The sequence below is a fragment of the Rhinatrema bivittatum genome, chromosome 11 (genome assembly GCF_901001135.1).
Source record: "Rhinatrema bivittatum chromosome 11, aRhiBiv1.1, whole genome shotgun sequence".
Taxonomy (NCBI): Eukaryota; Metazoa; Chordata; class Amphibia; order Gymnophiona; family Rhinatrematidae; genus Rhinatrema; species Rhinatrema bivittatum.
In genome coordinates this window covers 2,584,896-2,608,301 of record NC_042625.1, presented here as the reverse complement: position 1 = coordinate 2,608,301, position 23,406 = coordinate 2,584,896, and the positions used below count along the sequence as shown (strand labels likewise).

At 43.1% G+C, this 23,406-nt stretch overlaps 2 protein-coding genes across 15 annotated transcripts in view; one reads left to right on the top strand and one right to left on the bottom strand.

Annotated features, from left to right (window-relative positions):
* Positions 1-15,870, bottom strand: part of MTMR3 (myotubularin related protein 3) — a 334,346-nt gene extending 318,476 nt beyond the window's left edge. For 6 of the 9 annotated variants that reach the window (XM_029619464.1, XM_029619465.1, XM_029619469.1 and 3 more), the window contains exon 1: positions 15,717-15,870. The gene's annotated coding sequence lies outside the window, so the exon portion shown is untranslated. The remainder of the gene's footprint in view (positions 1-15,716) is intronic. The other 3 variants (XM_029619466.1, XM_029619468.1, XM_029619471.1) reach the window with 1 other exon arrangement.
* Positions 15,871-15,922: 52 nt separating this feature from the next.
* Positions 15,923-23,406, top strand: part of ASCC2 (activating signal cointegrator 1 complex subunit 2) — a 164,474-nt gene continuing 156,990 nt past the window's right edge. For 2 of the 6 annotated variants that reach the window (XM_029619479.1, XM_029619474.1), the window contains exon 1: positions 16,093-16,393. The gene's annotated coding sequence lies outside the window, so the exon portion shown is untranslated. Of the gene's footprint in view, positions 16,013-16,092; positions 16,394-17,553; positions 17,573-22,950; positions 23,050-23,406 lie in introns of those variants that run through there. The other 4 variants (XM_029619477.1, XM_029619476.1, XM_029619475.1 and 1 more) reach the window with 4 other exon arrangements.

The following is a 23,406-nucleotide window of genomic DNA, read 5'->3' as shown; positions in this document are numbered from 1 at the left end:
AACTGTGAGCAGAGGGCAGTGCCTCTGTTGCAAGGTACTCTGCCCCCAACTCCCTCAGCCATCGACATGGCAAAAGGGTGAAAGGCACAATTACCCCGCTGATAGACTGAAACGCTCCACACACAGAGAAGGGTCCCGCAAGCAAGAATGACTGACGATAGTGATCCTTAAGGAAGATACGCACAGAGTCCAGCAGATACCAAAGTGACTCCCAAACAGGGGGAAACCTGTAGGGTCACCGGTTGAGCAACATTGGACAGGGTCTCTTGTGGATAGAACTGCTCTGTCTTAGAGCGCCCAAGGGAAAGTGCTATCCTTGACTATTCTTGGGGCTGGCATCAGTCAGAGCAGTGCCATCCCTTGTCTAGGAATGGAAAACAAGGGACACCCTTTGAAGGGGTACAAAGTCAGGCATCCAGGGGGGGAACCCAAAAGGGTTGCCCTGGAACCTAGTCAAATCTCCCCTTCCAGAGGGGAGAGGGAAGCAGTGGGATCAGGGCCTCCTGATCCCAAAAGACCTAGCAACTCCAAGAAGGAGAGATGAGGTACAATCACTGATTGCTGAGGTGCTAAAGCAAACAACTACCACAAGCAGACAGCCTCGTATATGGGAGGTTGCCACTACAATCCTCGGAGGAGCCCCAGCTGAAGACAGTCCCCGGACCAGGCCCTCGAAACTGCATCAGAACCGGCTCACCCGCGAGTCCCACAGGGAACGACAATGGCAAAGTCCCTGGCAACCGCAGATGCTTATGGAGTACTGCGGACATGTCCTGTGATCTCCGACTGCATCCACGGGTGCCCAGAGCGGGGACTGTGCTCATAGGGCCCTCGGCGCTTTCGCGCTCACCAATGCAAAGCCGCACCCAACAAAAATGCACCCAGGGCCTTGACTGCGCTAAACCGAACTATAATCAGTTCAACGGTAAATAGCACCATCCCCAGCATCATAGGTGCCCAAGGATGTCGACCACCCAAGGGCCCCAATGGGGTCTCGGCCCGAAGGTATCGACCAAGGAAGCCATGGGCATCTGCAGGGAGAGGCCCTGCAGCCCAGGTTCCACTCACCCTCTCTCCCAGGGAGACTGACTGCATTGCCAAGGCTGGTAAGCAGGAAAGGAGGTAACGTCATCCAAGGCACCTGCCCATGGAGACTAGTTCCTTGAGATTTATTTATTTAACAGCTTTTGTTTACCGATGAACGTTGGGAACGTCTCATCGGTTCACATGGAACAAAAATTAGCAACAGGCTTTACAGAGAACAAAGAACTGTAGGAAAATTAACAGAGGGATGGGGGAGAGGGCAGGGAGAGGAGCGGAAGAGCGAGGGGGTATATTGAGCATAACATTCTTATTAGGAGAAACTATTTACAAAATTGTATACAGATTATTTACAAATTATATACAAATACTCAATTGAAAAGGAATTACGATAAGTAGCTTTGTCATGGGCTACAAGAGGTTATGCTGACAAATTGTACTTTGATTTGAATTCGGAGAAGAAGTTGCAACGGGAGGAGAGATGCGGGAAAGTAAAGCATAGAGAGTCGCACAGTGGTAAATGTAAGGAGGTGATTAGGACAGCAATAGATAGGACATGCATTTATGTGTAAGCTTGCTTGAAGAGCCAATGTAACCCCGATATTTGGATTTTTTAGGGCAAGGCTCTTGGCGGAATGAGGATGGTAGCTTGTTCCAGAGGGAGGGCCCTGCTAGGGAAAAGGCCCTTCCTTTGGTAGAGCATAACTTAGTAAGTTTGGGTGAGGGGGTGTGCAAGGTAGCCAGGTATTGTTTTCTAGTGGGTCTATCACTATTATAGAAGGTGAAATGTTAAGAACATAAGAAATTGCCATGCTGGGTCAGACCAAGGGTCCATCAAGCCCAGCATTCTGTTTCCAACAGAGGCCAAACCAGGCCACAAGAACCTGGCAATTACCCAAACACTAAGAAGATCCCATGCAACTGATGCAATTAATAGCAGTGGCTATTCCCTAAGTAAACTTGATTAATAGCAGTTAATGTTCTTTAAACCAGTGCATATTTTGGTTGTGCAGGGATTTATGGATTAGAGTAAGAGACTTGTATGTGATTCTTGAAGTGACGGGTAACCAGTGCAGATGTTTCAGTACAGGGGTGATGTGGTCGCTTTTATGGGTGTTGGTGAGGATACAGGCAGCTGCATTTTGGAGTAGTTGGAGGGGTTGGGTGATGCTTTTAGGTAAGTCCAAAAGCATCGCATTACAATAGTCGATTTTCGATATGATGAAGGTTTGTAGTATAGTACGAAAATCATTGAGGTGTAGCAGAGGTGGAAGGAAGGCAAAACGATTACCGTCATGGTTAAAAGGTGAGGTGAAAGAGGCTTTTTTAGCCAAAAAAACATCCTTCAAAAATTGGAAGAAGGATCCATCTGAAGAAAATAGGATAAAACATAAGCATTATCAAGGTAAGTGTAAAACATTGATAAGACAGGCGAAGAGAGAATTTGAAATGAAGTTAGCCATAGAGGCAAACACTCATACTAAAAACTTTTTTAAATATATCCAAAGCAAGAAACCTGTGAGGGAGTCGGTTGGACCATTAGATGACAGAGGGGTTAAAGGGGCTCTTAGGGAAGATAAGGCCATTGCAGAAAGACTAAATGAATTCTTTGCGTCCGTGTTTACTAATGAGGATGTTGGGGAGATACCAGTTCCGGAGATGGTTTTCAGGGGTGATGACTCAGACGAACTGAACGAAATCACTGTGAACCTGGAAGATGTAGTAGGCCAGATTGACAAACTAAAGAGTAGCAAATCACCTAGACCGGATGGTATGCATCCTAGGGTTCTGAAGGAACTCAAAAATGAAATTTCTGACCTATTAGTTAAAATTTGTAAGCTATCATTAAAATAATCCATTGTACCTGAAGACTGGAGGGTGGCCAATGTAACCCCAATATTTAAAAAAGGCTCCAGGGGCGATCCGGGTAATTATAGACCAGTGAGCCTGACTTCAGTGCCGGGAAAAATAGTGGAAACTATTCTCAAGATCAAAATTGTAGAGCATATAGAAAGACATGATTTAATGGGACACAGTCAACATGGATTTACCCAAGGGAAGTCTTGCCTAACAAATCTGCTTCATTTTTTTGAAGGGGTTAATAAACATGTGGATAAAGGTGAACCGGTAGATGTAGTGTATTTGGATTTTCAGAAGGCGTTTGACAAAGTCCCTCATGAGAGGCTTCTACGAAAACTAAAATGTCATGGGATAGGAGGCGATATCCTTTCGTGGATTACAAACTGGTTAAAAGACAGGAAACAGAGAGTAGGATTAAATGGTCAATATTCTCAGTGGAAAAGGGTAAACAGTGGAGTACCTCAGGGATCTGTATTGGGACCGGTGCTTTTCAATTTATATATAAATGATCTGGAAAGGAATAAGACTAGTGAGGTTATCAAATTTGCGGATGATACAAAATTATTCAGAGTAGTTAAATCACAGGCAGACTGTGATACATTACAGGAGGACCTTGCAAGACTGGAAGATTGGGCATCCAAATGGCAGATGAAATTTAATGTGGACAAGTGCAAGGTGTTGCACATAGGGAAAAATAACCCTTGCTGTAGTTACACGATGTTAGGTTCCATATTAGGAGCTACCACCCAGGAAAAAGATCTAGGCATCATAGTGGATAATACTTTGAAATCGTCGGCTCAGTGTGCTGCAGCAGTCAAAAAAGCAAATAGAATGTTAGGAATTATTAGGAAGGGAATGGTTAATAGAACGGAAAATGTCATAATGCCTCTGTATCGCTCCATGGTGAGACCGCACCTTGAATACTGTGTACAATTCTGGTCACCGCATCTTAAAAAAAAGATATAGTTGCGATGGAGAAGGTACAGAGAAGGGCAACCAAAATGATAAAGGGGATGGAACAGCTCACCTATGAGGAAAGGCTGAAGAGGTTAGGGCTGTTCAGCTTGGAGATGAGACGGCTGAGGGGGGATATGATAGAGGTCTTTAAGATCATGAGAGGTCTTGAACGAGTAGATGTGACTCGGTTATTTACACTTTCGAATAATAGAAGGACTAGGGGGCATTCCATGAAGTTAGCAAGTAACACATTTAAGACTAATCGGAGAAAATTCTTTTTCACTCAACGTACAATAAAGCTCTGGAATTTGTTGCCAGAGGAGGTGGTTAGTGCAGTTAGTGTAGCTGGGTTTAAAAAAGGTTTGGATAAGTTCTTGGAGGAGAAGTCCATTAATGGCTATTAATCAATTATACTTAGGGAATAGCCACTGCTATTAATTGCATCAGTAGCATGGTTCTTCTTAGTGTTTGGGTAATTGCCAGGTTCTTGTGGCCTGGTTTTTGGCCTCTGTTGGAAACAGGATGCTGGGCTTGATGGACCCTTGGTCTGTCCCAGCATGGCAATTTCTTATGTTCTTATGTTTGAGTTTTTTTGAGTGTGTGCAATTTGAAGAAACCGTCTTTAAGAGTCATGTTGATATATTTTTTGAAGTTAAAGTGATTATCTAGGGTGAAGCCGAAGCTGCGCACATGTTGGGGAAAGGTGATATTAGTAGGGGGAGCATTGATCGATGATAGTGGAGGACTGATGTTGTGGGGTGAAATGATGAGCTCTGTTTTAGAGGTGTTGAGTGCGAGGAAATTGTTAGATAGTAAGGTGCTGATGACAGTGAGGGTGGATTTCCAGGTTTCAATGGTTTTGTGTATTGTGTCCGTTACAGGAATCAGTATCTGCACATCATCCGCATATATAAAATGCAGGAGGCCTAGTTTTGAGAGGAGATGGCAGAGGGGGAGGAGGTATATATTAAATAGTGTAGAGGAGAGGGATGAGCTTTGGGATACACCTTGAGCTAGGGCAATAGGATTGGAGATACAATTTCCAATTTGCACACTAAATTGTCTCTCCATCAGGTATGATTGGAACCACTTAAAAGATGTGGGGAGGATGAGTTCTCCCCCCACCCCTTACAGGAACGGCAATCCTCAATCCTTCCACTGTCTGAATTCATCGATGCCTATCAATCAGTGAACCGTCATGGAACTCCAGACAGGAAGAACTCAAGCGAATCCCCAACCTCAGCAGCCTACATCGATCACGGACTGCAAAAGTCAGTCCTGTCAGCACCGTGGAAAAAGAGAAAAAACAGATAGAGCTAGGAGACTGACGAACTGAAGAGTAGTAAATCACCTGGACAGGATGGCATACACCCCAGGGTTCTGAAAGAACTAAAAGAATGAAATTTCAGATCTATCATTAAAATCATCCGTCGTACCTGAAGATTGGAAGATGGCCAATGTAACCCCGATATTTAAAAAAGAGCTTCAGGAGAGATCCGGGAAACTATAGATCGGTGAGCCAGAGTTCAGTGCTGGGAAAACTCATAGAAACATTTTGATAGACATGGTTTAATGGGACACAGCCAGTATAGAGGGGAGAGAGAATGCAAAGGTAACCGGTCATCCATGATTCCAGAAACTTCCTACTTTCCATACAAAAATGGGGCACAGGCACCAACCTATAAGAACATAAGAAATTGCCATGCTGGGTCAGACCAAGGGTCCATCAAGCCCAGCATCCTGTTTCCAACAGAAGCCAAAACCAAGCCACAAGAACCTGGTTATTACCCAAACACTAAGAAGATCCCATGCTACTGATGCAATTAATAGCAGTGGCTATTCCCTAAGTAAAATTGATTAGCCATTAATGGACTTCTCCTCCAAGAACTTATCCAAACCTTTTGTGAACCCAGCTATACTATGAGGTTCCATTGGTGACATGACCAGTTACTGGTGGCTGCCTAGTTGGATGCTATGATCACCATGGTAATCAGGCCACAGGGATGCCAGTGAAAGTGGTCCAAACGACCCCCCCCCCCCCCGATACTTCCCCACCCCCTCAGCTCCCCTAGGGGACCTGCAAGGAGCTGTACTGATTCATGCAGATCGAAGCCCTAGCCAGAGCAACAAACCTGCAATGGACTGTGCCCTAGAGGCTTCCCAATGAAGGGGAACCAGAGCATAAGTCCATATTGAAGGGGGTCCATAATGGCCTGGCCCTTCCCCATGGGGGGGAACTATCCAAACATTACCACCTCGGTATCCACCTTAATTGCAGAGTGAATAGGAGTGCATTCTCAGCAACTACATCCCAGTGCATCGACAACTGTAGTGCACAAGCCTGTGATGTCTTCCAAAAGAAAATGCATACTAGAGGACACAAAGACATGCAGGAGGGGAGATTATGTCATCCAGGGCCCAGAGGTGTACATTAACTTGAGCCCATGGAGACTAGTTCTCTCCCCACGGTAACCGTCTGGTGCTGGACTCCTTCACTGTCTGAGCAGTGATCAGATGAAGCTTCCTGAACTCCTGCCTGAATGGGAACTCAGGCAAGTCTCTAGGCCAGAGGCCTATACAGACCACACACAAACTGCATACTGCCAGTCCCACGAGGCACCTGACAAAGGCACATAACAGACAAATTATCGGCGCCGAGCCCCACCAGGGGAAGGTCAGTTGTTTCACTCCCCACCCGGACGGCCTCAGCTCCGATAGAGCGACCCAGGCCTACATCTAAAAAACTAAGCAAACAGAAAAAAAAAAAAAAAAAAACGCGCCGAGACCGGCGAAACCCCGCCTACCTGCCAGCTAAACCAATCAAGCCTTGCCCTGCAGGGTTTTAAATTAGGATCGCAGCGGCGCCATTCCTCCTTCTTCTTCTCTTCACTGCTGTACTCGCTGGGGAGGGCCTGCGCTATCGGCGCCGAGCCCCACCGGGGGAAGGTCAGTTGTTTCACTCCCCACCCGGACGGCCTCAGCTCCGATAGAGCGACCCAGGCCCACATCTAAAAAACTAAGCAAACAGAAAAAAAAAAAAAAAAACCGCGCCGAGACCGGCGAAACCCCGCCTACCTGCCAGCTGAACCAATCAAGCCTTGCCCTGCAGGGTTTTAAATTAGGATTGCAGCGGCGCCGCGCGCCGAAGGAGCGCGACAAAGGGGAAGGCCCCTTTGTGCACCCCTTCGTGCAGCCCCGAGAAAACCTTTGCCTCCAGCACTACTCAACAGCGAACCTATGCTATGCTCACTGCCCAAATCCACCTCAATATTAAATTGGACCCCATAAGCATAGGTACAAGACTTTTTTCTTCAATTATCTAACTTCTGCCCATCTCCTAGGTCAGTACCTTATCACATCCAATCTATCAATTTATCACAAATCTTAAGAAACAAGATGCAATCCTACCCTATCCCCATTTTACACCACCACCACTCCTCTCGTACAATATCACCATTTCAATTCTCAAACCCCTCATTTCCATCATGGCCTCACCTCTCTCTCAAATACTAGGACTCACTTTTTTCACACTTTCATTGTTCAATGCACAACCCTTAACGAAGAAAACCCACATTCTCAACGACCATCTCAACGACTCTAATCCAGACATATGTGCCATTACTGAAACCTGGCTCAGACACTCAGACATCGCCATCATAAATCAATTACCTACCCACAGCTATGACATTTTCTCTATCCCCAGACAGAAAAAAAGAGGAGGTGGTCTTCTGCTAGCAGCAAAAAAAACCCCTCAACCTCTCTAACCACCCAATCAAGATTTCCCCCTCCAAAATTGGAACTTGTCTTTATCAAATCTAACCAGCTCCAAATCTTTTTAGTCTATGCCCCCCCCCCCCCCCCGGACTGCTGGAATCGAACTTCTCTCCGCTCATAGAAGCCATCACGAAATATATAAACACGGACTCCCCTGCTATGATCCTGGGAGACTTCAACCTCCATGTAGATGCTACTCCTCCCTCAGCCAACTGCGAAGCCTTTCTTACCACCCTTAGAGCCATGGGTTTTGAACAAATCATAGACAAACCTACACACAAAGCTGGCCACACACTGGACCTCCTCTTCATTAACTCTGGTATCTCATATTCTTCCCCCTCCTGACTGCACCCCAGTCTCATGGTCAGACCATGTTCTTGTATCCACCTCTCTGACAATTAATACATGCTCTAAACAACCGCAACCCCATTCTACTATCCACTTCCGGAAATCATGCCCTTCTGACACCCTTATCGAACACTTATCTAAAGAATTCTCAAACTTGGACACAACCAACCCCAATGCAGCTATACTCTCTTGGCAGAACATCACGGAGGGTATAGCCAATAAACTATGCCCAGCAGTTGTAAGAACAATCAACCCGAATCAGAAAGCAAAACAACCTTGGTTTTCACCAGAACTTAAAAAGTCTAAACAAGACCTTAGACTTAAGGAACGCCAATGGCGCAAAGCACCCAGCTCCACTACCTTATCCATCTACAAAGACCAGCTCCACCGATATAGAAACCTCATACTACGATCAAAAAAAATCTTCTTCGCCAGCAGAATCCATGATTTCCAATTCGACGCAAAGGCTCTCTTCACATACGTCTCACAACTCACGAAAACCAATGCTCCGGCTATAACAGAGGATGAGGCACAAAACAAAGCAGAAGAACTTGCTCTTTTCTTTCAAAAAAAAAATAACAAACACCTTAGCACTGCTGCCCCCTAACACCTCCACACAACAGACTACTGCGGCAAAACAGACCATCATCGGAGCCAAATTTGATACCTTTGAACCCATCTCATCCAAGGAGATCAAATCCCTCCTAAAGAAACTGAAACTATCAAGCCACCCTTCAGACAATATACCTACAAAATTCCTCCTTCGTATCCCTGACACCATAGCCAGTCCCTTGGCAGACATCATAAACTGCACCTTATCTCAAGGAATATATCCTGACTCTCTAAAATCTGCATCACTCAAACCTCTTCTGAAGAAACCCAACCTAGACACACAAGATCTCTCTAATTTCCGCCCAATCTCCAACCTTCCTTTTGTTGCAAAAATCACTGAAAAATTGGTCAATTCCCAACTCTCGGATTTCCTAGACGATCACAATATTCTCTATCCTAATCAATACGGGTTTCGCAAATCCTACAGCACAGAAACCCTCCTCCTCTCCCTTACGGATCACATCATCTTAGGCCTAGACAAAGGTCAAGCATTTCTGTTAGCTCTTCTTGACATCTCGGCAGCATGTGATACGGTGAATCACTCCACTTTGCTAAGCCGTCTCTCAGACATTGGTATTTCAGGCTCTGTACACAGATGGTTTAATTCATTCCTAAGCAACAGAACCTACAAAGTCAAAATTAACAACAAAGAATCATCCAGTATTAAATCTTCAGTAGGAGTTCCTCAAGGATCCTCCTTATCCCCCACCCTATTTAACATCTACCTCCTCCCCCTCTGTCAACTGCTTACCAATCTAAGATTAACACATTATCTCTACGCAGACGATGTTCAGATCTTAATCCCCATAAAAGAGTCACTCTCAAAGACTCTCCTATACTGGGAAAATTGCCTTCAATCCAACAACCAACTCCTCAATAATCTGAATCTAGTCCTAAATATGTCCAAGACCGAACTGCTCATCATTTCAACCGACCATTTCGACTCCTCACTTCAGCCCCTTCATACAGCCCAAATCTCTCATGCTAGAGACCTCAGAGTAATCCTTGACAATCGCTTAAATTTAAAGAAATCCATTAACAACACTACAAAGGACGGCTTCTACAAACTGCAAGTCCTAAAAAGGCTCAAACCCCTCCTGTTTTGACATGACTTCAGGACTGTCCTCCAAGCCACGCTCTTTGCCAAGATTGACTACTGCAACACACTCCTTCTGGGGCTTCCACTCTCCTCCACAAAACCATTGCAGATGCTCCAGAATGCAGCAGCTAGAGTCTTGTCTAATACAAACCACAGAGATCACATCTCCCCCATCTTAAAGAACCTACATTGGCTGCCAATAAACTATAGAATCTTACACAAATCCCTTACCATAATCCACAAAACGATCCACAAACAACACCCGTTGGACCTCCAGTTCCCCCTCAAACTCCATTCCTCATCCAGACCCATCAGAGAATCATACAAAGGATCTCTCCATGTGCCTCCTAACAAAACTTCACGCCACACCGCAACCAAAGAACGAGCATTCTCGATAGCAGGACCCACTATTTGAAACAATTTACCTCCGGACCTCAGACAGGAACCCTGCCTACAAACATTTCAAAAAAAACTTAAAACCTGGCTATTTAGCCAAGCTTTCCCTTAATCTATTCACTTTTGGAACTCTACATCTCAAGCCTACCTGACAACTTACATAGCGAAACCCTTTAATCACAATGGTTATCCCTCTGTCCTTCTCTTTCTTCTATTCCCAAGTTTGATCTCCTTGTTATATGTAACTTTTTTTTACCTCCTCTGATTATTTTACTGTTAAATGGTTGATAAGAATGTTTACCCCTTGTTCCATATAAACCGATTTGATATGACACCAGTCATGAAGGTCGGTATATAAAAGAAAGAAATTAATTAATTAATTAATTAATTAAAGGATAGGACCACACAAATAAGCTGCATATGCAGCAATATTTATTAAGGAAAAGAGAACAACCTCTGCCAGGCTGCATAATGCACTAGGCCCACCATGCGGCTAGCAGACAGGTTTGAAATGAGAGGAGAAAACCAAAATCAATACCATAAAGTATAAAGGGGAAAAAAGAAAACAAAAGCCTGTTTAAAACAAAAAAAAAAAAACCGGCTACTGCAGCTCCAGAACTGTCACAGCAGTAGCTGTGAGGGAGAAAGTAAAGCTGATACCACAGCCACATTGATGGAAAAAGAAAGAATGAGGGGCTCTGCCTAGGGGGCGGGACAGTGATTACAGCTACGCTGACTCAGTTGAGATGCTGAAAGCTCTAGAATCTTTTGAGATCAAAGTTCTTTGCCGGGCTCCATCGGATGTCAGCCCACCCTGCTTGTCCTCAGAGAACAAGATCATCTACTGTTTTGCAAAATGGGATTAAAGCATCCTCCCTTTTGAGGAAACATTTATAATGAAAGCATGCCTGAGCCTTCCCACAAGATTTCATCAGAACAAAAATCATTGCCTGCTCATTATCTAATAGTACTTGACCCAATTCATATCTGCCTTAGGACAGGTGGCTTTGTTTCAAATCCAAAGGGACCCACTGGCGTTTTATTCATAATCTAGGTTTGAAAAATCCATTCTTCACTAATCGATTTCAGCAGAAAAGGCATCTGCATATTTGGCCCTGTTCAAGGCCCTTGCAGGAAGCCAGAGAGAGCTGAAGCAAATGGGGGTAAGGAGGGTGGAGGTGGGAAAAGGAGGAAAGGCAGAGAGGATTGTGCCTGAGGAAGCAGGAGAGCTCTCCTCCTTCTCCGCTCCCACTGGGTGCAACTGATCCACTCCAAAGAACACATTACTTGGGGGAAAGGGAAGAGAACAGAAGTGCATGTTGAGTAAGTCCTGAAGAAAATTTTCAAACCCTGCTCAGTATAACATTTTTACACAGAGCAGATCAAGTTAGTGCACACTCAAAACCTTTATGAAACCTGCATGCCAAGAATGCTAAGATAGTGATCACCTCAAACTTTTAGAAACAAACAAAAAAAAATGAGAATATTGAATAATCATTCTTTCCTGACATGTAAAGGCAAGATTAACAAACTGATAGTTTACTGCCTAATTTAACAATGATTTGCCAATACAGTTGCAAGCCTCTTCGTAAGTCAACAATGGACTTCCCTAATTCCGTTTGTTGAGCAATCTCAGTTCAGTACTGTAATAGTCTTATACTTCACACCCAATAAAACTCAGTTCTGTACTTTTAAACTACTTCATTACAAAATCAACTGCAGTAGGTAGAAATGTATCCCCCTCCAGGTTATCACTATAAACAGGCCGATGTAATACAGAAGCGCTAAAAATGTGCATCCAAACTGGAAGCACTTTTTTTTTTTTTTTTTTAACGCATGCACAATCACTTGCCCTGAGAGCTCGATGCAATAGGCAAAAAAGCTGCTGTACTAAAAAGGATGCACTAGGGATACATTGGGCACCCAGAAGAAGTGGCTGTGCATGGGTTAGGAAACAGATGCTCAATTTTATGAGCAACTGTTTCCTAACATGTGCACAGCCACCCCTTAGGAAAATGGATGCTCGTTATCCTACTTGCCAGCAACACTTTTTTCATTTTTTCTTTTACATTGTTCCTTTTTTCAATTCCTCCGACTTAATATCATGGTGATATTAAGTTGGAGGAACCACAGAAAAACAGTATTTTCTGCTTTTTGTTAACTTTTGGGGCTCCTCAAGACTTAACGCCAGCTCAGGGACTGGCGTTCATTTTTTAGGGTAAAAATGAGCGCATCAGGTGCACATTTGTTTTTTACATAAGGAGGTAATAGCTAATATAGCCTCATAAACATGGCATTTACATGTGATGAACACTATTAGCTACGTGCTGGTTTGGACACACTAATTCTCTTATTGCATAAGGGGTTATTGGCGCTCGTCCAAAATGTGCGTTCAACCGCGGGTTAACCAGTGCATGGTACTGCATTGGCCTGAAACACCGAATGACTCTTCCAAAGAAGTCTTAGTACATTACTGCTAACGTGAGCTAACCAATGGATACTATAAATTGTAGGCAAGCCAAGAAGCAGCATGACAAACTGCTAGGCTACCTGTAAAAGGAATGCAGTTTTCTAAATGTAGTGCTAGTCCCATGACTCACTAATTCCACTCATTCCAAACAGTTTGTTGAAATTACAATTGTGTATATAAAATAACACCAATTAAAATTTACAATAAAATTTATAATTTTTTTTCTCGTAAACACAAAAACAGATGGTTCTCTACAATGATAATTACTTTAAACATAATTTAAAGGTGAAAAACTTTGAAAGTCCAGTGCAAGACAGTACTAGATGAAAGTCATTACCAACAGTAACATTCTGTTGACTATGCAAAATTAGCTGATGTTATCAGTGTACCTTCCACAAAAATACACAACCACAAAAGCTTGAAAACAGTCTGCACCACCCCATTCAACACTGGCTTTGAAGCACACTGGCTAGAGCAGAATATATGAAAGCTTGGACTGTCACTACTGCTAGTGAATATTTCTCAAAAAAAAAAAAAATCAACAAATTCCACCATAACCCCAGCTCTTCTCAATTGTACAATACCTCACAAAGACTACCAATAAACCTACTTGCACATCATTCAAAAGTGATAATTTTGCTGAATTCTTTAGTAATAAAATATTAAACCTAATTCAATCCTTCATCAATAACACCCAATCCATATGTCTGAACACAAAAATAAAATCAAAATGGACCAGCTTCAATACCTCCTCCACCATCCAGATCCAATCAATCACCAAGAAAATGAATCCTGCCAACCACCCTCTGGATAGCATCCACATTATAAGCCTCAAGACAATTGAACCTATTATAAAAAAATTAATCACCAAGATCGTCACTTTATCACTTACCGAAGGAAACTATCCCAATTGTCTCAAATCTGCAATAATCAACCCATACTAAAAAAGAATAACCTTGACCCAAACAACTTAAATTACCACCCTATTTCTAATCTACCCTTTATTGCCAAAATCATAGAAAAAGTAGTTCACTCACAACTTGATGATTACCTGGAAACAAACAACATCCTATCCCCAAACCAATATGGTTTCAGAAAAAAATCTCAATACTGAGACTCTCCTTCTCTCTTTAAATGACACCATTCTAAGAAGATTTGATAACGGAAAGCAATTTCTTCTAGTACTCCTTGATCTCTCTGCAGCATTTGATACAGTAAATCATCAAATTCTTCTAGAATGACCATATGACATTGGTTTAGCTGAGACTACACTTCAATGGTTTTCATCTTATCTCTCCAACAGAAGCTACCAAGTTTCATTCAATAATAACATCTCTAAGAAAATTAACCTCAATACTGGAGTTCCACAAGGTTCAGCGTTATCTGCCACTCTATTCAATGTATACCTTTTACCAATTTGCCAGCTACTAAATGATCTGCAAATCACCCACTACCTCTATGCAGATGACATACAACTTTTAATTACCATAAAAAACTCCATTGATGAAACATATAAAGACACTTCTATACTACTTGAATCAATAAAACAACTCCTTACAAAATTAACACTCATAATCAACATTGATAAAACCGAATTACTTATCAAGAACAAAAAACCCAATATAACACCACTACCTCTATTCGCAACAATCAAATTAACCCAATATCCCCCTGTCACTCATGCCAGAAACCTTGGAGTAATAATAGATAATAACCTCTCTTACAATAACCACATAACTACCAAAATCAAAGAAGGATATCACAAACTCATAATCCTAAGGCAGATAAAACCTTTTCTAAATTCAGTAGATTTCAGAACAGTTTTACAACTAATAATTTTCTCAACCATTGACTACTGTAATTCCCTCATGATTGGCCTTCCATATATTAACATCAAGCCTCTGCAGATTCTTCAAAATTCAGCAGCCAGAATTTTAACTGGAAAAAAAACAGAATGATCACATCACTCCAATTTTAAATTCACTACACTGGCTTCCTATTAAATCCCGAATTGAATATAACACTTTGACCATTATACACAAATACATTCCAATCACCATAAACAAACAAGCTTGAAAATCACTCCACAGAATAACAGTAGGAATCTTTGATCAAATAACACCTTTCGTCTATTAATTCCTCCCAAAGATGCCCATCTATCAACAACAAGAAATAGAGCAGTCTCCATTGCCTGTCCTAAAAAATGGAACTCACTACCACCTTATTTAAGAACTCAAACTAATATAAAAACGTTCAAGAAGGATCTTAAGACTTTCCTTTTTCACAAAGTCTACATTAATGATTTGATTCAACAATCTAACTTCAATCAATACTACCAACCAGACCCATGCAAGAGAGATACTGAATTAACATCTGGCATCAGCCATTGTAGCAGCAATATGAACTTATAATTAAACACTAGAAGTCCATTCCAAAGATGAATAAATACCAAGACTATTACCTTCCTCCTTTTCTTCCTTGTCCTCCCTTTTTCACCACCAACCTCTTCCCCTTCATCTCTCCCACTGTTAATTTATGCAACTATGTTTTAATTGTATATTCTTTGTTTGATTTCTGTAAACCGTTATGATGGCTGCACCGAATGACCGTATATAAAACTGAACAAATAAATAAATATTGTCCCGCTGAAATTGTTCAGTGGATGAGATATTTGTTTTCAGTATTAAGAAAACAAACTCACGAAATAAAATATTGAAAATAAATATGCATAACTTTTAAATCCAGGACAATAGACTCACCAACAACGCAAGCCTACCAATATCGTTGGGTTTCGCATTCGGTCAAAACTTAAAAGCTCCCACAACCAGCATCGCTTCCCTCCACGGGCTCTCCAAGGTACTGCCCGTCCCCGCCCCCCGGCCCGTACTTTCTGCAAGGGACACCCCTGGGTCACTACTCTCCCGCGTCCCTTGTCACTTTCCAAGGTATCGTCCTAAAAGATATCTGCTCTGATTCTTCCCGCCTCCGTCTGCAGATGTAGCCATCCCCGTGCGCCGGGCAAGGAGGGAAAGAAAGAGGCAGCCGGACACACAGCGAAGGATCAGGTGTAGGGGGGGGGGGGGGGGGGGAAGGCCGGAATCGGGCCCCAACTCCCCTCTCCCTTCTTTTCTAGAGGGTTAACAGCACGGAGCTTCTCACCGAATAACAGCAAGGATCACAGCCACCGGTCCCCTCCACCCCATCAGCTTCCCCGCCTCCTCGGCGCGGCTCCCAGCTGTTTGTTGTTGTTCAGCTCGGGCTCGCCTTCCTCTCACAACCACAACAACATGGCGGCGGCGAGAGACGCGCACGAGCGCGGCCAGGAAAAGGGGCAGCATCGCTGTGGCGGAGGCGCGCACGCAGCGTGAGAGAGGGGGAAGAACCACGGAAGGGGGCGTGGCCTTAACGGCGCCATTCTCTGAGCGGAAGATGGTTAATAATCTTAAAGGGACAAGGTCTGAGCATGCCTAGCGCAATTTTCACTTGCTGAGTAGTAGGCAGTGTTTTTTTGTGATTGCTGCAGGAGATGGAACGTCTGCCAGAAGTGATTCAGGCAAAGTAGCCATACAGCAGGATTATATTGCATACGGTTATAATCATATGAAACACCCCTGTACTATTTTCCTTCTTAATTTCCCAGCATGTATATTTGAGCAGGTATCAGCAAAACAGGAAAGAGTGAGAGGCCGACTACTAGAAATCAGCTGATTACATCATCCTTTCTTTCTAGCCATTCTTGGAAGAGTAGGGATGTACGTCATTTCCGGCCGCTTTCACAGCTGGACGTAGCCTATTAGTTTGGAAGGTGTTTTGGTTTTGTTGACTGGCAAATAACAGTAAGCGTTTATTTTTGTTGTTAGTAGCGATAATGTTTTATTTCTTACTTATTAATAGATCTGTTTCTTCGGGACCAGTGAGAGCAGTGGGAGTTGTATTCTGGTGCCGCGTTTATACGATAATCCTGTAGAATAAAGTTCGTTAGGAATTAAGGTCTATATGCATTGAGTGTTTTCTCATTTTGTGTCTATGGGAAAATACTTATTATGCCTGATCCTATATGCCTTGTCTTTTGGGTTTGGGGAGGATGCCATGTTTCTCTCGTTTCAATATTTATACATACATACATACATTTGATTCCTCAAACTGTTATTTCCTTGGTCTTATTTATAAACATATTTTATTCTCGTATCACAGTGACCCGTTGGTTATCCTCTTTCCACTATGACTCTGAAATGCCTATAATGGCTATATTCTCGTGTACTGCCATACATTCTAACTCACCAGTTTCACTTTTCAGGTTTCTGATACTCGCATATAGACATTTTAAAGCATGCTTTTTATTTGTACTTTTATTTCTCTTTGTATCATTTGTTAACAAGCAGATTGTGAATTCAGACGGTTTGAAGTCATTCATATCTGGATGCTCTTTGTCTACGTTCATGTGGGCTACTTCAGCCAAACACAACCTCTCTACTGGGATATTCTAACTTCCTTGTTTTGCAAGTATCTTTGCGAGATACACCCCTCCAAACCATGTGCTTCTGAGCGACTCAGCTTTCACCCATTAGTTTTAAAACTGCTCTATATCCTTTTTTAAATGTTTGTGCCAGCATCTTGGTTCCACTCTGGTTAAAATGGAGGCCATCCCATCATAATAGCTTCCCTGTTCCCAGTTCCTAACCAGTGTAAAACCCTCTTCCCTGCACCCTCATCTCATCCATTGATTGAGATTCTGGAGCTCTTGGTGTCCTACGCATGCAATGGGGAACAGTTCTGAGCATGCAATCGTAGATGTTCTGGATTTCAGTTACCTACCTAAAAGCCTAAATTTAGCCTTTAGAACCTACCTGTGTCATTTTTACCCAATTATACCACAACAGGCAGCTCCTCCCCAGCACTCTCTAAAATCTTATCTAGGTGGCAGGTGAGATCCGCTACATTCGCATCAGGCAGGCAAGTTACCAAGTGATCCTCAATACCACCAACCACCTAGCTATCTACATTCCTAGGAGATGGTAAGCTGACAGCTCCTAGGGTACAATTTCTGCTCTGGGGGAAACTCCATAGATTTGTAGATTGCAAATTGTTTACTATTATAATAAGAATGTAATTTTAAATTTGATTATAATCCGCCTTTAGACTATCTTTCTACAGGTGGATTATAAATTATATTGATGTGATAGATTGAATTGGTGAAGAAGTAATACTACAGAGTAAGCATGATAAAAATTCTGCAAGAAACAAAATGCATATGTGCATCATGGTTAAGAGTATATCAGTGGGTGTGTCCTTCTGACCACCTCGCCAAAATGAAGAAACAGACTACTTTATGTATTTATTTATTTTTTATTTATTTTTCTTGATCACTTACTGCCTTTGAAATGTTTGTATGCTAATGCCGGAAGTCTAAGAAGTAAGATGGGAGAATTAGAATGTATAACAGTAAATGATGACATAGACTTAATTGGCATCTCAAAGACATGGTGGAAGGAGGATAACCAATGGAACAGTGCTATACCGGGGTACAAATTATATTGCAATGACTGACAGGAGCATCTGGGGGGCAGGGTGGTGCTTTAAGTCCGGGATGGCATACAGTCAAACAGGATAAAGATCCTGCATGAGACTAAATGCAAAATCGAATCTTTATGGGTAGAAATCCCTTGTGTGTTGGGGAAGACTATAGTGGTAGGAGTATACTACTGTCCACCTGGTCAAGATGGTGAGACTGACAGTGAAATGCTAAGAGAAATTAGGGAAGCTAACCAAATTGGTAGTGCAGTAATAATGGGAGATACATTTACCTAGTCAGTATTGGGGTAATTGAATCATTGGGACATGCTAGAGAGATAAAGTTCCCGGATTGAATAAATGACAGTTTTATGGAGCAATTGATTCAGGAACCAACGAGAGAGGGAGCAGTTTTAGATCTAATTCTCAGTGGAGCACAGGATTTGGCAAAAGAGGTAATGGTGGAGGGGGCCGCTTGGCAAATCCACAGCTCTAGTGCTAAACTTTCAAAGGGGATGTTGTGGGAACACTGGAGACGGTCCCATCTCTGGGATTTCGTGTACCCTTGGGCCACGACACCGCCGCAGAGGAGCTCAGGCAAGCGCCGTGGCAGGTGAGGAGTGTCCAAGCATGGGCTGAAGATTCAGGAACGCTGAACCCTGGCCACTACCGAACCTGATCACATAGAGAGAGACCCAACAACACAATGTTGGTCTCTGGAGTAGCCCTCTAGCCACTCGATAGCCCTTTCGGACCTGCCACACGGGAGCAGCAAATGCGACAGGACGGACAGTGGCTGAAGGGTGTAGATATGAGACAAAGACATCAAATGAAGACAAAGACTCAGGATACGTGAGGACTTCATGGAGACTTGGCTACATGAAGAGTCGAGACGAAGACTTAAAGGATGAGACGAGACTTAGGGTAATCAACGATGAGATGAAAGGCCGCTGAGATGTCAAGAAGGGCGAGGAGGTAGCTGTGGCCTTGTCCCAGTCCTCTGAGAAGATAGTCAGTAAGGGAGAGCAGTAAGGATTCGGTATTAAAGTGTTTCCTGAATCCAAATTGGGAGGCATGGAGGATATCATGGTTTTCTAGGTAGTCCATGAGTTGTGAATTGACCACCTTTTCCATAAGTTTGGAGATGAAAGGGAGGTTGGAAATGGGGCGGTAGTTGGAGGGGTCTTTAGGGTCTAGGGAGGGTTTCTTGAGGAGGGGTTTGACAACAGCGTGTTTGAGGGAATCTGGGACTATCCCGTGGGTGATGGAGCAGTTGATAATCTCAGCTATGGTGCTTGATATACTGTTGGAGATGGCTATTAGCGCTTTGGTGGGAATGGTGTCGTTGGGATGGTGTCGTTGGGATGAGAAGGTACAGAGAAGGGCTACCAAAATGATAAGGGGAATGGAACAACTCCCCTATGAGGAAAGACTAAAGAGGTTAGGACTTTTCAGCTTGGAGAAGAGACGACTGAGGGGGGATATGATAGAGGTGTTTAAAATCATGAGAGGTCTAGAACGGGTAGATGTGAATCGGTTATTTACTCTTTCGGATAGTAGAAAGACTAGGGGGCACTCCATGAAGTTAGCATGGGGCACATTTAAAACTAATCGGAGAAAGTTCTTTTTTACTCAACGCACAATTAAACTCTGGAATTTGTTGCCAGAGAATGTGGTTCGTGCAGTTAGTATAGCTGTGTTTAAAAAAGGATTGGATAGGTTCTTGGAGGAGAAGTCTATTACCTGCTATTAAGTTCACTTAGAGAATAGCCACTGCCATTAGCAATGGTTACATGGAATAGACTTAGTTTTTGGGTACTTGCCAGGTTCTTATGGCCTGGATTGGCCACTGTTGGAAACAGGATGCTGGGCTTGATGGACCCTTGGTCTGACCCAGTATGGCATTTTCTTATGTTCTTATGTTCTTAAGTTTTCGAAGGAGGCCTGTAATTTCATTAGAGGAGGTAAGATCCATTGTGGCCATTGAAGGTTGGGACAGGGAAGGGATCGAGGGTGGGTTAGTAGGGGGAGAAGGGTTGGTGGGGGAAAATCTGGAGAGAAGGTTGGAGATTTATTTATTAAAATAGCTGTGGATTATGAAGAACTGCAGAAAGAACTTGTGAGACTAGAAGACTGGGCAACTGAATGGCAAATAAAATTTAATGTGGAAAAATGAAAAGTGATGCACATAGCAAAAAGTAATCCCATCTATTTATTTATTTATTTATTTATTTTTAGTTTTTATATACCGATCTTCTTGCATTGGATACAAATCAAACCGGTTTACAATAAACAGTAAGAACTTGCCGGTGGGCTTTACAAAGAACAAGATACATCTAAGCAAAAACTTTAAGTTACATAGTGTGCAACTTAAGTAACAATTTAAACTTTAATAATAATTTAAACAAAACTTAAATAATAATTTAAACAGATTGAAATGACATAGCAAAACAATTATACAAGCGGTCGATTCAAGTATTTCGGCTAGGTTGAATTAAAGGGAGAGAGGAAAAGGGTGTGGTACCAAGGGCTTGCAAAGGACAGAGGGAGTCTGTGGATCTCATATGGCAGGGGTCGGGAACCCATGGCTCACGAGCCAGATATGGCTCTTTTGAGGGCTGCATCTGGCTCACAGACAAGTGTCGCCACACTTTCCAGTCTCCCGCTGACCCAGCTCCTCCCCGGTCCTCCTCCGCCCGGGCGGAACGCGGCAGGACAGCTGGAGTCAGCGGCACCGGCGTGCTCTCTTCTTCCCGCCCCCCCCCCCCCCCCGCGGCCCGAAAGAGGAAGTGGTGAGCATCGGGTGCGTGCGCGGGAAGAAGAGACCACGCTAGTGTGGTCTCTTCTTCCCGCCCCCCCCCCCCACGGCCCGGAAGAGGAAGTGGAGAGCATCGGGTGCGTGCACGACGAAAAGAAGAGTGCAGCGCGGCTCAGAGGAAAATGAAGAGCTTCAACCGCGGCCGATGGGACTCCGCCTCCGCGAGGGCTGAAAATGAAGGAGGTTAGCGTTGGGAGGAGGCTGTTGCTGCGAGTTGCCGGGGGTGGGGGAGAGAGAGAGTGAATGAGCGAGCAAGCATGTGTGTTTGAGATCCTGTGTGTGTGAGTGAGAGATTGCATGTATGTGAATGATTGAGAACCTGTATATGTGAAAGAGAGTATGTCTGTGATTGAGAGCCTGCCTGTGAGAGAGAGAGAGAGCATGAATGTAAGTTTACCATTGGGAACCTGTATGTGTAAGTTTGTGATTGAAAACCTGTTTGTGTGAAAGAGTATGTGTGTATGATTGAGATCCTTTGTGTGTGAGATAAATCATGTGTATGTATGATTAAGAGCCTGTGTGTATAAGTAAGAGAGAGATCATGTGTGTCTGTGTGTGATTGAGAGCTGGTTTAGGTGATGGAGCATGTGAGTATGTGATTGAGAGCCTGTGTGTAAATGAGAGAAAGAGAGAACATGTTTGTAAGCATGTGAATGAGAGTCTGTGTGTGAGAGAAAAAGACAGCATGTATTTATGTGATTGAAAGCCTGTGTGTGTGTGTAAGCGTGAAAAGATAGACAGCATGTGTGTAAATGTGTAATTGAGAGCCTATATAAGTGAGAGAGAAAAAACGTGTATATGTGAGTACTGAGAGCATGTGTGTATAGGTATGTCATTGAGAGCCAGTGTGAGAGAGAGCGCTGGTGTGTGACTGAGAGAGGAGAAAGTTCCAAGCAAACCACCCCGCCTCCTGCTAATTCAGAACAATCTCAGGACACCTGGATATCAAACGTTCCCAGGTATGCAGAGCAAAAAAAGTTTTGTATCCTTATTATTTTTCATTACTGGGTCTTTGTGTCTGCTATTTTGAAATATTTTGTTGGTATCTGGAAATGTTTTATATGAGTTTTTAATTATTGGATATTCCACTCATCAGCTGTTTCGAAATATGTTCTTTTTGTTAGTACAGTTTTACTGCTGATGATTTTATATTTCTTGATTTGTTTTATAAGGATGGGTGATGTTTCTTTTATCCTTTGTTACACTGCATACAGAGACTCTGGCTTGTTGCAGTTTCCAATTCAGTTTTTTCTGCATGCTTCTTGTTATGCGTTTTGGTCTCTTTATTCTATGTTAGGTGAGGGACAGCATGTGATTCAGGTGAGGTTTTCTGCTGGCGTGTAGTTTCTGTGTAGGACTCTATAGCAGCCTGACTTGGTCCGTTTTCCTAATAGGAGATGTATTGGTGTCTTAAGGCCTGGTGTAATATTTTCAGAGACTTATTGTACTTTAAAAGTATGATCTTACATAAAATGCACACATTTACTTGTATTTAGTTTTAAACATTGTATGGCTCTCATGGAATTACATTTTAAAATATGTGCCGTTTATGGCTCTCTCAACCAAAAAGGTTCCTGACCCCTGTCATATGGGAACATGAGATTAAGGTGAGGAAGAGCGAATTTGAGAGCGCATAATGTCAAGTCATACTTTTAGGGAGAATGGGCTAGGTGAGAAATAAGGTGAGAAAATGATTGGTTAATATGCGGGATCTGGAAACGTTAGTTTGAATAACCATGTTTTGAGTTTTTTCTTGAAAGAAATTTGGCAGGGGTTCTGTCGGAGGTCAGGTGGGAGAGTGTTCCATTGCTTAGGACCTGCTGTGGATAGGGCTCTATTCCTAAGAGATGTTTTAGCTTGAGGAACGAAAAGAGTGCCTTGGTGTATACACTTCTAATCGGTCTGGAGGATTTGTTAGGGTGAAGCTGGAAGGTGAGCTCAATAGGTGCTAAGTTGTGTAGGGTTTTGTGCATGGTGGTCAGGACTTTGTAGAGGATTCTGTATTTAATAGGGAGCCAGAAGAGGTTGTAGAGGATTGGCGTGATGTGATCCCTCTTTTTTGAGTTCGTTAGGATCCTGGCGGCTGAGTTCAGTAACATCTGGAGAGGCTTGATGGTGACAGCAGGGAGACCAAGCAGCAACGAATTGCAGTAATCGACTTTTGTGAGTATAATTGATTGCAGAACCAGGTGAAAATCATATGCGTGCAGAAGAGGTTTAAGTGTTTTCAGCACTTGTAATTTGAAAAAGCACTCCTTAGCCGTATTGTTGACAAATCTTTTGAGGTTCAACTGGTTGTCCAAGAGCACGCCTAGGTCTCTTACATGTGACGTGTTTTTGAGGTTGTCCGGAGTAGTTGAGGGGGAGTTAGGGCGAGAGTGGTTTTCGTCCTGTGATTGGTCCTCTGGGTGAGTGGTTGTCTTACTAGTGAAGAGGTTTTCATCTTGGGAGATGATGAGGAATTCAGTCTTGTCTTTATTGATGACTAGGTTAAGCTTAGCGAGGAGGGAGCTGATTTCC